The sequence below is a fragment of the Serinus canaria genome, chromosome 11 (genome assembly GCF_022539315.1).
Source record: "Serinus canaria isolate serCan28SL12 chromosome 11, serCan2020, whole genome shotgun sequence".
In the NCBI taxonomy this organism is placed as follows: Eukaryota; Metazoa; Chordata; class Aves; order Passeriformes; family Fringillidae; genus Serinus; species Serinus canaria.
The window spans coordinates 9,915,175-9,932,907 of record NC_066325.1 but is presented as its reverse complement, the minus strand read 5'-3'; the positions used below and the strand labels follow the sequence as shown (position 1 = coordinate 9,932,907).

Sequence of the window (17,733 nt, the reverse complement as noted above, 5' to 3'; positions counted from 1 at the left end):
TATGATCCCATACTGCAGTGTGGTGTGTGTCATGACCAATCAGGAAATGTTTTGTGGTTAAGATCCTTTTGCAAGTTATGTTTGTCCGTCCTTAGCACATGAGATCAGTGTTAGAGGTGAGCTGTCCCTAAAATCATTGCTGCTGATTCTTGTGGGGGAATAACCAACCCAGTGGCTTTCTAGGATGGAGTGACCACACCCATGGGCAAGGGAAGATGCCATTTTAACTGGCCTTCTGTAAAGCCTTTGTCACAGTCCCCCACAGCACTTTTGTTTGTAAATAAGAGCAAGATGGATTTGATGAGTAGATAAGATCCTGGTTAAGAGAGTGGTTGGATGGTGGAATCCATAGGGTTTGGTGGTGGTCAATGGCTCAGAGCCTTCCTGGACATCAGTGCCATAAATTATACAGAAACTCACTTCAGATGGCTGCTTCTTGTGCTGACTCACATAACTGCTAAAGATGGTAAAAGAGGTACATGTTCAGAAATTTACCTGGTGAAAATGAATACCTGATTAGATTTGCCTAGGAAGTAATGGTGAGCGAACCATTATTGTATATACACAAATTGTCTTTCAAGAAAGTAACTTCAAGGAGTGGGTGGAGAGAAAACCAGACATTGAGAAAACTGTTTCCTGAGTGACAAATAAATTTATAAGCCTGTGGGTTTTTTATAAGGCTCTAGTGGATGGTTTTTGGAAGATGCAATTATGCTTGTGAAATACTTTGTTAGTGTTGTGTTACAAAAGAAAAACCAAACCTGTCATTTTTCTATCTAGTGTATGTCTGGGTGTGGGAATACTTGAATAAAATCCTTCATGTGCCCTGAAGAGTTTTTATTTACTGTGGACTAAATGCAAAGCAGTAATGCAGGCTTGATAACACTTTCAGCTAATCTACTTTTTTTTCCATGGACTTTCAGTGAGATTATAATGATACCTAAACCAAGATCTGCACGTCTCTGCCCTCCTCACTTTCCTTCCAGTTTCCACAGTATTCCCCACCACAGATGTCCCACAGGACATGAATTTCAGCCTTCTAGTTGTGTGCAGACAAAAGTGGAGCTGCAGTTGTACAGAAGAAGTGGCATGCAGTGCAGCCTCAGCATTTCTGTGGTGGGACTGGGTGCCAGCACTGAAGTTGTACACAAAGTGACTGTGGAATTCTGAGGGCAAACTTCTCCTCCCCCACCTCCCAAAGAGACAGTGGAGGTTTTGAGGACTGAAACTTTGAAGTTTCAGTTTCAGAGGAAAAAAGCCACCCTCAGGAGTTGAACAGGTTCTAGGGGTTGGGAAGAGGAATGTGTCTGGGATAAGTGTAGTGTGTGGATGTGGTTTGTTGGTTTTTTTTATATACACAAACCAGTATGTAATAGCATCATAGAATGGATTGGTTTGGAAGGGATCTTGAACATTCCCTTGTTCCAACCCCCTGCCATGGCAGGCACACCTTCCAGTACCCCAGCTTGCTCTCAGCCCCATCCACCTGGCTTTGAGCAGGGAGGGGGGCAGCCACAGCTTCTCTGGGCAACCTGTGCCAGTGCCTTACCAACCTCAGAGCAAAGATTTTTTTCCTAATATCAAATATAAACACACTCTCTTTCAATTTCAAGCCATTCCCCTTGTCCTGTCATGACATGCTCTTGCAAATAGTCTCACTCCATCTTTAGTGTAAGTTATACACATAGTGTGTTTGTGTGTGTGTTTGTGTGTATATATAAAGTGGAAAGAAATGAAGGCAGTGGGATGTGCATGTCTGACTAGGTAGAAGCTGCCAGGTCCTGCTGTTTGTGGGTGAGCTGCAAGTGTGGGATACCTGGCTGGAGGAGCTGCTGTTGCACCGTATCTGGCACTTGTGTTCCCCCTGTCTGTCTTGGAGTTAGGCTGGGACTCCCTTCAGAGCTGCATATTTACAAATGTGCTGGGTTATATGCTGGCTGAGTAAATCTAGCTGTGAAACTGAAGGATTGTAGGTGTTTTAGTTGGCTGCTTTCTCTGCCACCACATTTTAATGCTTTGTTTTCTATCTTGCACGTTCTCAAACGATGTGACTGCACACACACTGATCTCTGTTGCTCAGCCAGGGATATAACTGTTGGTAGAACTCAAACTCTTTGCCTTCGAGGGTGATCAAGGCTTCTGATAGAGCTGAGAACAGATAGCTACAGGATGGCAGGAGATGTCTACTTTGTCTTTATTCGAGTTGTAAACTGGACTTGAATTTGTAAACAAATTCAATGCCATGCAACTTATGTGAACAATATCATTTATATATGATATAAGGCTTCGGGTTTTAAAAATGAAAGTTATTAGAACAGCAGCTTGTGTCAATACCATCTAAGTAGAATGAAATACTCTGGTATATAAAGAATTTTTTTATACTTGTCAGTCACTTCAGGAAACTGAAAGGAGTCATCTCTGCTAGGTAGTACAATCACAGAGGAGCTGCACAGGACTTAGGAGCAGCTTGATTATAATTTTGAGTAATTTCTGTGCTTAGCTGCCTTCCAGAAATGAAAAGCAAATCTGAATTTCTCAGTCTCAGCTCCAAGACCATAAAGCATGTTTGTTTACCATCTGCACCATCCTTTCAGCCCCTAGAGGCAAATGAAAAGACAGCAATAACAATGGAGCACTGGCTTGCTAAAAGCAGCATCAGCAGAGCTCTAAAGACAAAGCAGCATCTTTTTGTACAGCAGATGAAGTGGGAGAAGCAGCTTGTCTTTCTCCCATAGGTTTGAACATGTTTGCCTGATTGAAAATGGATGCTCCCAAAGACATATCCATAGCTGTTTTACAGCAACAAAGATGGTGATTTCCCTATATCCTGAGGAGTTTCTTAAACCTTTCTCATCTTTAAAGTCCAGATCAGAGCTTAAATTGTAACATCATGACAAATTTAAGATGTGACTTTGATGGCTTTTTTGGTGTATGCTAAAACTGTTTTAATACATATTGTCAATCCTTGAGTCAGCAGAAAGTACTTTTAAGTAGATTTATTATTAGTTTAAAGAGCAAGTTTCATGAATTCTAGTGTTTTCTTTTGTATTCAGTGAGTCTGTGTTCACTGTAGACACCCTTTGAAAAAAAAAGAATGCAAATTATTTCCTGTGTGACACTTAAATTCATAATACTGAGCACAAACTGCTACTTTAGATTGATATTCATGCACAGTTCCTTGTTTCATCAAGTTTAACTATCTTATTTTAAGGTCCCAAATGCTGTCCTGGACAGGAAAAACAAAAAAAAATTAGGCACAGTTATAATGGGTATCATGAGTGGCTGAAAAATGTGGCTGTAGAACCTGTGACTTTTCTTCTTTAGGAAACCACTGTCCTATAGCAGAAAATAACTTCACAGATTTTGGTACAGTTGTGGGGATGGCTACTCTGATTGACCTAGCTCTTGGATATCTAGAATATAGAATAAATAGATATATTTATAAATATATATATAATATATACATATATATAAATAACAGTTAAAGAATAATTCCTGTGCTGTCCTTTACAGCTGGCAGGAGGTGAGGTTTGTACCAGGGGTGATGGAGACAAGATGCCATGAGCAGCTGGGGGGCCCTGGCTTGCATGGTGACCCAACTTCAGTCTGGCTGCAAGAACCCCACAGGGCAAATGTCCTCTCGTGTTCACACCCTGCACAGAAAGTCCTCCAGAGCTCTGGGATGAGCTCAGGGTGTGTCTTGGAGGCTGTGAGGGCTTTGTTAGCTGCCTGCAGACATAGGCAGCTGTGCAGGGCAAGTTCAGCTCTTTGCATGACTGGCTTGCGATGAGAATATCACATGAGGTGAGTTCTGTGGCCTAAGGTAGATTGTTGTACTTGTTTCCTGGGAGGCAGTGGTCCTGAGCAAGGTCCCTCTTTGACAATGACATGAGTATCCATTTAAGAACTGTATAATCCTCCTAATTTGGAGATCCCAGCACTGAAAATTTATGAAAAAGCCCATTCAGCGCTCATGTGTGCTGATAGTTCTGGATCTACTTAGAGTGACTTCAGTACTGGAAGAAATTCTTGATTATGCAGTTCCTTATTGTCTAATTCCCATTATATCTCTGTAACTCTAAAATAACAGCAATTTCCAGGAATATTCTAATAGTGAGCTCAGTCTGTAACTGCAATGCCAATCATCTTGAGAGCCATTGGACTGCTTATTAAGGGTGGAAGCTGAGTCAGAAAACCTTGCAGGACCAAGCAAGGGCAGCAATGCTTTCAACTTTTTTTTTTTTTTTTTTTAATGTGTGTGGGAGAGGGAAGGACTATTCTCTTTAATGCTGTGCAATGCTGTTTCTTTGGAATGCTGGAGGCTGAGGCAGAACTGAAAATGTCTTGAGAGTCCCATTTTATACTCTATAAACTGTTTCATGGCTGATCCAGTCTAGAACTGTCAAGGTGCCACCCCATTTTTGGGAGCAGTCTCTGGAATGTTTTCAGCTCTTCCCAGAAGATAATCAGGCCCATCAGCATGTGTCAAATGTACTCTGTTCTTTTCAGCAGTATCAGTGCAGAAATGTTGTTGGCCCCAGACTGTTTGGTTTATAAAACCACTTGCAGGACTAGAAGAGGAGTTGTTTCCATTTTGCTATGAATACACAGGCTGGTTTCATTCCCTCACTCTTCTTTTTGGAAGTCCTACTGAGTCTTAGGATTCTGGAAAAAAAAAAAGGGAGGTTTAATAGGTTTAGAGAACAAAACCATATTTAAATGGTCAAATATGTCTGATTGCTTTGGGTGTGGTGGTATATGGAGCAGGGAGAGGAATACAGTCATGAAGACACATGCAAACAGCATGTCTGTGCTCCATTCTTGTATATGCAATATGTTCCTTCTTTCAGCAACTAAGACCTACTGGAATTTGGAACAAGAGATGCTCTGTGTAGTTGGACTGATATCAGAGGCAGGCACTCATAGAATAGCAGGATCAATTATTGCTTAAAAATATCCATAATAATTTCAGCTTTACCTAATAGCTTAACTTAATAAATGTGGTTAAATTTAACCATAAAGTATATTTGTAAATATATGAAAAATTCCCATTATCTTGGGGATGATGTCCATCAATGCCATGTGTGTACATATGTAACCAGGATGGGTGTATTGCTGGGTTGGGGTCTTCATTACTAGAAAGTTCTCCAAAAACATTTATTTCTGGTTTTTATTTTATGTTCTTTTCAGGAAATGTGTGAGATAATTGGAGTCTCCTGAAGTTTCCAATGAATAATCAAGGTATCAAATTAAAGTGAATAGCATCTACCCATAACAGCAGGTGCAAAATTGTCACTAATTATGAATTTGCTGGGTTCAGTAGTGACTATGCATGAATTATGTTGCATTCATTAAAAGAAAAATTCAGAGCCCAACTGGTGACAAGAGGGGAAAAAAAAGTCATTACACTGTTCCTCAAATTGAATTATTATTACTGAGCTTTACCAGTGAAGAGAACTGCAGAAAGATTAAATACTTCTCTGCCTATGTGGCTGAAAAATGCTTCTGCTAGAAAACCAGTTGTTTTTCTACTAGTTTAGAAAATATCAGCTAATTCTAGCACAAATATTGTGTATTCTTTTTAGAGAAAGATTTGCATGTAGGTGTTACCTTAAATATGTGAGAAATTGCTATCCATGTTTCCAGTAAAAGCAGGGAAAAACTCCTGTTTCCAATACTCTTCTACTTTTTTTCCTGCTTGCCTACAAAACAAAATCAGAGAAGGGCATAATTTTGATATGTCTTGAGTTATCTTTGTTTGGCTTTTAATCATCAAATGGGAATATTAAAAAGTAAATCTCACATATGAAGTAACCATTATGCATTGATTGCATTTTGGGACTTAAAAATCCCCTCTGTGAGCCCTCTATTAACCAAATGATAATTTATAAACCTGAAGAGCTGTCTCAGATGATCTGGGAAGAAGTCCAGTGAAGGATTTTAGTAATTGTGGAGCCTGACTATAATGGAGTAACCATTAAGAACTTTGGACTTTATTCCCTCTTCCCTCCCTTAAAGTTTTTTGTTATGACAGAAATGTTAATGTCTTAAACACAGAGCTTGAGATGGAGATGTCATGTGGCAAAGAGGAGCTTTTTCATCCCCAGTCTTGTCCCTTCTGCTCTCATCAGCCCCTGCCCTGTGGAGGTCAGCAGCTGAAATCTGCTCAGCTGCAAGCTCCCAGGAGGTTCTTCTGGGATGTGGTTTTGGCATGCTGGGAGTCATGGCTGTGGTTGGGAATAACCTTTTGGTGCACTTGACCACCAGCCCTTCCTCCTCCCCATCCTCCCAGGCTGTCACTGATAAGCAAGTCTCTTCAGTTTTGAAGCTTCAGAGTGCCTCTATAGTCTTCTGTACACATATCCAAGTGCTTAATGTTAAACATAGGTGAAATACTTTGGATATCTGGGGCTGGAGGTTGTGGTGATCATCACTCTAGGGAATAAAATGCTTAAAAAGCAGAGAAAAATCAAATAAAACCTAATACTGTTCCTGATGTTTTCCTTTTGGTGTCTACATTCAGCATCAAGCAGATTTTTTTTTTTGGTATTTATTAATGATTACTTTTCAGTGAGTCATAATTTGAAAGCAATATGGCATCTCAAGACAGCAGTGGGCTTAGATTTCTGCTTCTGAGCACTGGCTGCCACTTGTTCCAGTGATGCTTTCTGTGCCTATTAAAGGAGTAGCTCCTTACTGCATGTCAAAGTAGCTGAACTTAGTCTAAGGCTACTGGGGGGGGTTTAATTTTTATTTTTTGTTTTTGCTAAGTAGTCTCAAAACCTTCTAAAATACTAGTTCATTAAAAAAATAAAAGCTATTTTTGTAGGTGTCATTAAACCTACCAGAATAAGTTTACTGTACTTCTGCAGGGAAGATGAAACAGTAAAATGGATCTATTTTCTCCCACTGGTCTATTCCCTCATGTTCAGTAAATGTCTTGAATGAATTTATGTTCTCAACTAATTGCTTGCTTTTGCTCCAGATAAGAGCTAGTAAAATAGCTGCATGTAATTATGATATCTTCTTAATAAGCCTTCCATTTGTTTAAACTTTAAAAAGACAGCTGAAAATATACTGTATATTATCATATGAAAGCAGTGTAGAAAGCACTTCTCTTCAAAATGCAGAGTGGACTTGTGTCAAAATGATTTCGAGTGAAGTGGAGGTTAAAAAAAAGCCTTTTGACCATGAGCACATTGAAAGATGATTTTGATTAATACAAACACATTTCAGCATTTGTGCTTAAAAACAATTTAAATTACCTCCCAACCACAACCAATGTACTTTATTAGTTTTGTATTCACTTTCATTAACTCGGTGCTTACAACAGCATGAATTAATTTAGTTTAAATTGTTTGGCTTTTGTTTTTAGCTGGTGGCATAGACAGGACTTTTCACAGGAGGCTCAAAGGCACTCACTACAGCCCTAATTCAGTGTTTCTACTTTCCAAGCACTCCATCTGCCTGTAATTATACATCATGGTATAAATCAGTCTTCCTTGTACTTCAGAATTAAATAATGAAAGTTGACAATGCTAACTGTGGGGAATGATAAGAAATGCTGTCAAAACTGAAAGTGTGTGCCTCAGTTTCATCCATGAAAAATGGCCTGCTTCACCAGACAAAAGCCCTGGACAAAAGACCATAGATTCTGTCCATTTTACATGAAAAATAATGGCCAGAAATTTTTCAAAGATATGAAAAATGCAGGCACACTTGAAAACTATGTGGAGAAAACATCCCATGAATTTTAATTGAAATACAAGAAAGAATAAAGTATCTATGAATGTTACAGCATTGAAAACAAAATATTTGCTACAAAGCATTATAACTTGAATACTTTAGCAGTTCTCAGTCTGCAATCTCATTAGTTCTCCTACTTGCACATTTTCCATGCTTTTGCAAAACCCTCCAAAGTTCTCATTTAGGAACCTTTTCCACCATGAACTGGTGCTGCTTCTAGGAGGACTGAGCTCTGATTCCAGTATTGGTTTTCAGTGGGAGCTAAATTCATGTTCTAGCATTTACTTAGCTGACTGTGTAGATGGATATGTGTTTTTGCAATTTGAAATGCAGCACACATAACTAGTTTGTCTTTTATCTATTCACTGGATAGCCCTTAAGATGATTCAAGTATAAACAATTATGAATATTTCTGTGTAGAACTCACCTGAAAACATTGAAAGGGAAAACAAATGACAATCTCTATAAAACTACAAAATAAATGCACATAAAGCTACACAGTGCATGAAAGGTGTGAATACAGATTTTTAAATCAGGGGCACCCAAGTGTAGGCATGGCTGATGCTACATTATATGTCAAGTCATCAAAAGCTAAATATAAGCTTAAGAAAATCAGTGGCAATTCTACTGCAAATTTCAAATTGGTGGCTTCAACATTATTCAGTCTTTGGAAAGGTATAGGTGCTAATATATTCAAATAGATTTTTTAAACAATTTTAGCATACTTAAGAAAGTAAAAATATTCAAAAATATTTTGGGGAAATAGAAGAAGACATGAGTGTGAATCTCACTGGGATTTTGAAACCCCTGAGGGCATTTTTCCTTGTGTTTGAGGCATCAGGAGAGCCCCCTGTGTCCTTAGGGACCTAAAGATCTCTGGAATTCAGGTAGAGGAATTCACTGACTGTCACCTGCCCAAGTGTTTGGAAGTTAAAGTGCTTTTAACAGCGTTGTTGTGGAGGTGGAAAAAGAGCCTTTGACCTTGGGTTCAGGCTGAAATCTTTTTTCATGAGTTTGCATGGCAGTCTCCTAGGTCTTGCTTGTAGTAGCAATTAAAACACCAACAGATTTCTCTGGAAGCAAGTTTTTCTTTCCTTGTCAGTTTTGTGTTTATGCAAACACAGTGAATTGCTGCTTTGATGTCTGCATGGAACCAAGTCCCACATTATTGGGAATTAGTTTAAATTGTATGAAAATGATGCTTCTGTAAGCAAGAGAGAGAGAAGCTAATACACTTATTTATGTTAAAACATGTATTTGGTTTCAGAGAAACAAACAGCTATTAAACACCAAATCCTACAATTCAGGGTGGGAGGTGGGGAATTAAGTAGGCTGTGGAATGCTGCTCTGACGTGCAGTGTTGTGAGTTTACATTATAGTGGCAGTATCCAATCAGTATTTTTAATTCTTTTAATTACTGAACTCTCTTGAGTACATGATGGTGTGGAATATACACATGTATCTGTAATAAACAACATGTATCTTGAAGAAATGGATTTAGTTTTGGCAACAACGTGATAGGGAGATCAAAGAGCTAGCTGGCATTAAAATGATTTAGATACATTTGTCATAGGCAGCTGTTATGCTAATCTCATTTATGCAGTTGTCAGCTGATAGGTTCTGATGAGCCAGCTTAGTGGGAAAATCATTAGTAGATCCCTATTGTGATAAATGTTATTTATTACTGTCAAATGGTATTAATGTTTGATTCAAAGATGGGAAATGGGCATCATCTACATGAAGTTCATCCATTCATGGTCAATGATGACAAAGGGAGCTGTTGAATTCCAGCCAAAGGAACTTCATTTCTGTAAGAAAAAAGAATAATGGATTTAATTTGCATATGTTTTAAAAGGGTAATGAAGTAATATGATGTTTATCTTGGTTGAAGAGTGGTAATTTTTGCTGGCATGGCTCCAGCAACATTTGAGTCATTGTGCAGCATTTGCTGTTCAGTTGTTGGTTGTGGAAGGGGCTTTTCAAAGCAGCAGGTGCATGAGGGGGGAGGAACTAAAATGGTTTATTCATTAGGCCAAAAATGAGCAATCTCTGTCTTTCCCCTTACCCTCCAGAAATATATTTACAACCATCTTCCTTCATTTTACTTCTGCTACATCAGTATTTCTTTTTCTCTTCCTGTCTGAGGCCTTGCTTCCTGAATTACTCTTAGATCCATACAGATTTCTACTCCATCTTTGTTGTGATTTGCCTTTTTTTTCCACTTTGTCTAAGTAGTTAAATTCACAGAGATAGTATCATCCCATTCCAAACTGTAAGGCACAGAGAAGTTAGGAGATGGGCACACATGGCTGTAAAATGGAGTATTTCTTTATTTTTTCAAGAGGAAAATACCCCAATATTTTGGCTAATTAGTTGTGCAGCTGGTTTTTAAGTTGTTTAAAAGTGTTCCCTCTGCTTGTGAATTTGCATGGAGACATTCCTCTTTCTCTTCTATTCTGCCACAGCTGCAGTGCTGTGATCTATTTGTAACTGGTTTGAAGTTGAAGAAACCCCCCCCAAAAAAAACTCAATAGAAAATCCCCATCACATGCATGGGGAAAAAAAAAAAAACCACCAAGAAAAACCAACCAAAACTTAATTATGGTGCAACCAATAATAAAGGGGCTAATTTTAACTACTAGAAGTCAGGCATCAGAACATTCAAGCAGTATTGCAGGCTGTATTCTGCCACAAGTATATTTATTATTTATAGACATAGACATGAAATTAGAGTATTCTGGAAGCTTTAATTAATTTTTGTAGAGTAAATGATAAAGTAACAATGGCAACCTAAGGAAGAACTGACTGAAAAAGTTCTCTAGTTAACATCAAGGCAAACAAAATTTCACAACTCTTACTATGGAGTCTGTCCTGGCCCCTGATTAATAGCCTTTATATCTGAGGAAGAAGAAATTCCTGATATTTGAGACCATTGTGGTCTATTCAAAGGCAGGTAGATGCTAAATTCTTATTGATTTTAGCAAGAAATTAGTGCATGACCATCTAGAAATACTCCAATTTCTATGAAAAACTTGGTGTATTTTCAGTTGCCAGTAGTGGTATTGGGGCATGGATTGGAGGTAGGTGCTCTGTGCAGTTCTGTAAACTAGAATTAGTCAATTCCATCTTGCAAATGAGCTGGTGGCAATTGATGCTCCATTAAACATGGAGACAAAATACTACAGGGAGTTGTGCATGTCTTGAGTTGAAGAACTTTGGACTGTGTTTTACTGGTGTATGTACTCTGCATCAACAAAGTTTTTGGGAATTGTCAGGGATAGCTCTCAACAGGCATCCACAGTATTAATCTTTGAGGTTCTTAAAAAAAGTCTTGCCACTCAGAGATCTGCAAAGAAACCTTGCAGTGCTTCAAAGAAAGAATAATTCTATCAATTTCTACTGCTTAAAGGTTTTCTGAGCAGCTTCAGCCCTGGATTTAAAACATCTTTGAGGTGCTCTCAGTATCACACCTACCTGTCTGAGGCAGAAATGCCTTGTGAAATCTGAGACCCAGTGGGAGAGGTCATGCATGCCCAGTGGGTTCCTGGGCTACCAGGCAGGATGGAGTGGGCTGGCTTTGTGCATCCTTCAGGTGCATGTAGCAGCAGGTGTTTGCTCCACCTTCAGCTGCTCAAAGCACTCAGCTTTCAGGGGTGCAGACAGTTCTGACTGAGACTATTGAGAAGGGGGAAGGTGTTCCCAGCCACACCCTTCTGTGATTCTCTGAACTGCCTAAGTTTCAGACCTTGTGATCAAGACTTAGCAAAATGTGAATCCTGACTTGCCCTAGCACCACTGCCTCAGAGTCCATATTGCCTGTTCTTAGCACTGTATGAGAATCTGCTCCATCTTCACTGTGATTTTTAGACCAAAAAAAAAACGTTTTAATAAATATGTATAAGCTGTTTCTCCAAACAGCTGCATCTTTTGGAGGCTTGCTGCAGATAGCTTTCCAAGTTTTCAGAGTTTGGATTTGAGTCCATTTCCTTTCCTACCTCCCCCGCCATGTCTGCACTTTTAGATGAGTGGTTTCCTTGGTTACTTCTGGCAGAAATTACAGTTGATCCTTACCCACTATCAGGATGCTATTTAGTACAATACATGGAATGTAAGACCTTGGAACTTATCTGTTTCCTTATTAGTTCCTGGCACTTCACGGGGTTAGGATTTTTTATTTTTTTCTTTTCCTAAGCTGTGAACATCCTAGTTTGGGTTAAGATAGATTTCAAAATCTTGCTGTGGGAGAGCACATATATCTTTAGCTTACTTTGATAGTCCTCTGAGGCTGTTCTGTAAAGTAGATAGGTTTGTCTCAATCTGTCTTTATGTTGAGATGTGCTGGGCTTGCTCCATTTTTTGTGCTAGGAGTTGCTTTGTAGGTCATAGGAGATAAACGTAGATCTTGTTGAGAGATTTGCTTGTCAAACTGTGTGATGTATTCCATGACTACTAACTTCTGCAGAGTGTGGGATTGTTATGACATGTATAATATACTGTAAAATTCATCCTGAAACCACTGAAATTCATCACTCACACTGGCATGTTGAATCACCAGTTTATCAAGGATACTGAAAGTAGCTAAAATTGCTTCCAGCTTACAATTAGCTAGTTGACTAGTTAACTCTGACATCCAGCTTATCGCTGGAAATGGTGCAAAATATTCAGTAAATGGACAAGTTTTGGTGGGCTTTTGTTCTCTTTTCCCCTTTCTTATCTTTCAGGTGCTGTCTGCTTTCCTGTGCTGTCAATTCTAGCATTGGGGTCAATACTGGGGTTTGGGGCTGGTTTTTGGTCATGCAGCACTACAAACCATATTTCTGGGGCAAGTAGATTTGCAGCTGGCAGATTGTTCTTTCTACTATTTAGTGATTTCTATGTGCAAACTGAATTTCTTTCGAGAGGTGACAGTCTTGTAACTAATATGGAACAGATTTGTGCTACTTCTCTCTACTGCAGAGGATTAAATGGTATCTTATGAAGTCATCCTTAATCTGACAGAATATATTTATACTCCCTAAAAAGAAAAAAACCCCTCAACTACCATTTAATTTACTTGAGAGTTTTCATATAAGAAGTGATAAACCACTTTTTAGCGGTTGTGTGCAATTTTTTTCCAAAGATATGACATGAAAGTTTTCTGTAGAATGTGTGGATGATTTAAAGAAAAGAAACAGCCTCACCATGAGGGGTTTTTGACATTCAGAGAAGTTTCTTAAAGAAATTGAAGGAAAATGATCTGTAGGATCAGGCAGCAACAATATGAGGTCAGGTAAGGGGGTGCTACTGGGATTTATGTAGAAAGCAAAAGGAGGCCCTGGAGCAGTGAATTTCACTGTCTTTCAGTCCAGAGCAAGTCTCATGGTCTGAGAATGGTGAAGTGAAGAAAAAAGCCTCAGCAGGCTGACATTGCACCTGAAAGAGGTGAGCTCCTCTTGTCCTCTTTCACTGTGGCTGCCAACCCCTGCTCTGGCATGGGACAGGGAAAATTGACTTACTGAGGTGTTATTGCTTATGGACAGAGGAAAAACAAGAGAAGGAAGAGAAGTTAAAGGGAGCAACTTGAAGGCAGATATTAGGCTTTTTTTTTTAAAGACTCAAGAAATATATAAAAGTAACTTTGTCCATTTAGGAATGAATCAAATACTGATTGTTTTGAATTTGATATCACTGATGATGTGCATTTAAAATATGTGATGACATATACTGAGGGGGTGCCAGGAAATGGCTTTTGCACTTAAGGATCTGTTACAAGAGAATAAAAATTTTTTTGGTTTTTTTTTTTTGGAACTGTAAGTAAACTATAAGGGAGACTGAAAATACTAAAATAACATCTGTGTTAGAACAGCAAAGGCTTTCAGGGCATATACTGTACTTTTTTTGGGAAATATGCCTTTTGTTCTTTATTTGTCATCTCATGATGCATTTCAGAACAGCTTGTGTTAAGTCATCAGTTGTCATCTACTTTCTGATCAAAACCTGGTGAACTAGTTTTTGGCAGGTCTGGTCTGGATCATTATCCTCTGCTCTATTCTCTTAGGCTCACTTGCCTGTAAGCAAACATCTGTATAAAATTCTTTTCAATCAGCAGTGATTCTTTCTTCCTGCTGTCACAGGAGGCAGCATTTTTCTAAGTTACATGAGGACAAATGCCCATAAACTTAAATGGTGATTGTCCAGCCCTTTTCACCTTATGAACACATTTATGTCAATACAAAGTGAGTGGCAATCACTCTAAACTGTAAGGATGCTTGCCTTCTGTTTGAGGTGCAAGAATTCCTGTTTTAGGTGCATGTAATGGCCAGACTAAAGAGAAGAAATGCAAAGGAAATGCATTCTGTAAAAGACCTCAATCATTGCAATAACAGGAACCCTGGTCTATCCTCCACCAATTGAAAGGATTTTCTTACAAATCCAGTAATGATACAAGATATTATCAAATAATTCTGTTTATCACATACATAACATTTCTAAGTCTCATTTGGAAATTCAAACTTGCTATAGAAAAGACAACACTGGTAAGTAACTTTTTATTTAACACTAATGATGCAAAATATGTAAAAGAATTGCAATATAAATGAGAATTAGCATTAGCAAAATATTTCTTGTTCCATCTGAGTACAACTAAATAGCTTATTTAGGGACTATAATTATCCTCCAAAGTGAGCAATAGCATTTAGCAAGTTCAGCTTACCACTGCTGTGCAATTCTAACATGGCAAGTATTTCTAGGCCTTCTATAAGGCCATTGGCTTGTTTTTATTCTATTTTGCTGTGGTTTTGGAGACTGAATACTCTCCTATTCCTGTAAGATGTGTTCTCTCTAAGCAGGCCTTGTATATCAGTAGTGGGAATACTTTTGTATTTCCCCAGTAACTGTGATGGGTCAATGGATTTGGGTTTTAAAAATCTTCTGCATCTGTTCCAGTGTACTGATAATCCCATGTCTGCACTCACACACCCACCCAAAATCCAAGTGCATCTGCTTGATTTCATCTTGATTTTAGAGTCTGTAGAATCCAGGTTTACAGGCTAAGCTACTTATGATCTAACTAGGAACTGACAGAAGAACAAGTGATAGCAGTTCAAGAAATTGTCTAAATAGTTTCCTAACTAGCTAGATGATACAAATGGAGAACTGCCTGCTCTGATTAACATCTCTGGTGCCTCTCCTGGTTTCGAGGTACTTTGAGGGATCTGTAGCTGGCAGAGGTGATAGATCAAGTGCAGAGGAGCCTTCTTAACAAAGGGCTCCCCTGGAAATATCTCCTACAATTATTCTGCTGGCCAACAAGACTGGGAGGGCCTGAAGGGCAGAGAGGCACCCTCTGAACTCCTAACACCACTCCTTGTATCAAAATCTAATTTGACAATACATTAAAGTAACAACTCCTTCATTTTTCTTTTTCTTTCCACCTCTCTTCAGCCTAAGGCAATGCTGCTGTTGTCTTTTATGGTGTTAGATCATGAGTGCCAGTTGTTTGGGTAATTAATGTGGATGACAGGAATGCCACCTGGATATTTGTAGGTGGTTATTAAACCAAGAGAACTCATCTCTTCCAGTTCACTTTATCTTGCTGCTTGTAGCTAGTGGTATTTAAATTATTTAAATTATGTCACTGTTTCTTTCTTTTTTTTTTTTTTTTTTTTGGTTGGGATTCCAATCTGTAGCAGTTAATAAAGAGTTACTTCAAGGAGAGTGAAATTACATTACATTACAACTGACACTTCTAGGATTAATTTTACAATTGGTGATTTTAATTTCAGTGGAAATGTACTTAAAATTATCTCTTGTCAGATTCTCAAATTAAATTTAATGAAAGTTGATAATATTCTAATAATATTAAGTGGGTTTTGGTAGTTGCTAAGGCTGGTATAAAAAGATTATTCAGGCTAGGAAAATAGTACATATTAGGAAAACTCCACAATTTAACAGCATTACAACAAAAATTATATAATGTCCTATAGGTCTGGTCAGTATACACTTGTGCCATGTAATAATTCCAAAGATATTGCATATATATTTAGAATATGATTGAATGCATATTTTTCAATCTTTTGAAAGAGAGGTGTATTTTTCTCTGATTCTTGTAAGAACTTTGAATTTCTAAAATGATTTTGATCAGATCTAGATAAAACAGCCCAGACTGTTTTGAAAAGAAGGAAATGTAAGATGAGGGAATGAGTCATAGCCTGGCACATCATGCAGCCCTTGTGAAATAGTGTATGATTTCAAGGGATGTGCTGTGGCAAGGTGTGCTCTCCATGTTATAAGCAATTCCTTGCAGTTTCCAAGTCATTAATGAGTCCTGGTCTGTGGAATATCTGTGTTATTAGGATGGGCTTGGGCAAGCATGCAGTAGGAGTTGATGTTAGTAATGATAATAACTCGATTTTTTTCTTTGGGTGACTGATGCTGACCAACCTCTGGTGGTCACTCCTACAGCATGATGTGAAACTGCTTTTGCTACAGCAGTGCAGTTACAGGACACTCAGCACTTCTGACCACCACTTGACAGAGCCATTCTGGTAACACTGCTGGTCATGCTTCCTTTTCCTCTCTGAACTTTGTGTAATCAGGAAATAGATTCATTGAGGAAAAGAAAATTTTAAAATAATTTTCAATTTGGTGTGTTCCATGCATTCTAAGAGGATGTATTCCCTTGCTTATGTTCTCCTCAATATTCTATATATTTCAAGAAGATTTTAATTCTCCATGGTCTTTTTTTCAAAGAATACTATCTGCTCACTCTTTTGTGCACTAAACTTCTAGAATTTCAGTAATTGCCCTCTTATCTTTGCTCTTCAAATATTTGTTTTATACTAAGGGGACAAGAACAGCTGCATTCCAAATGTGGCTTCAGGTCCCTTATGCAGTATTTGAATGCTTTAATCCAAGTCTTAATCTTGTTTTCTGTATCTACCCTAGAATCTCTTGTCTTATTAATTTAAATACAGTTAATCCTTGTGATGATGCTTTTGCAGTTCTTTCCAGAACTAGGACCATATTCAACTCCTGTTCAATGTTTTGTGGCATATGGCCATGGAGTGAGAACTAATTTTTATTATTTTTTTTGTCATCTCATAACCTTACCTTTCTTCACAATGAATTGCAGATGCCAGTGGAACCACTAACAGTATCAGCCTGTGATCCTGGTCTATTTGTCATTCAGAATTTTATTGCCTTTCTCCTTTTGTCTTTACAAGCTCTATTCCCTGGTTTTGTTTCATCAGCAAATTTCTTCACCTTCATGCATATTTCATCTCCTAGGTCAGTGATATATAAAATGAACAATAATGGGCATAATACTGATTCTTGTGGCATTCCACTAATCCCTCTCTCCCAAACTGCTCTGTCTCATAAACAGCTCCTGGCTGTGACATTTAAGCCAGTTCCCTATCCACACATGTGGCTCACCCCAATACCCCACTTAATGACTTTGGACTGAATGCTCTTTTCCATTGTGTGGTGCAGAGGGAAATAAAAGACTGAAAGAAGGACAGGAAGGGAATGGAGGTGGAAGCAGAGACTTAGGGACGTTTCTAAAATCCATGCAACTTCAATTTTTTCTACTGTGTCTCCTCAATCAGAATCTGGAGATTTTTTCAGGTAGTTCTTCCTTTTTGTTTTTACTTCTGAATGGAAACTTTCAGGTTGTTGACTTGAGATTACAATTTAATTATCTGTTTAGACCTACTGCTTTGGTGTCATGGTTTTTATTACAATTTCACTTGTACTTTTAAAACCATCTGTCCTAAAAGCATATTAATCCTCATTAGCAAGGCAAGGCAAGACCTGTCAGATTGCTTGGAATTTATGCTGAAAAGGGGACAACATACAATAAAAATTTTTCTCCTGTTACAACCATCTACAGTCTAATAAAAAAAAATTTTATACCAGATACTTAAGCTTTTTTTTTCTATCCTCATAGCTTAATTTGTTTGGTATATTTGAGGTCACATTTATTTTTCAAAATTCTTCAATTTTTTA

General features: G+C 38.2%; 1 protein-coding gene across 1 annotated transcript in view; it reads left to right on the top strand.

The window, feature by feature from the left end:
* The window catches only part of AKTIP (AKT interacting protein), a 1,131,926-nt gene that overhangs the window by 169,652 nt on the left and 944,541 nt on the right, over positions 1-17,733 (top strand). The gene's annotated exons all lie outside the window — the stretch shown is intronic.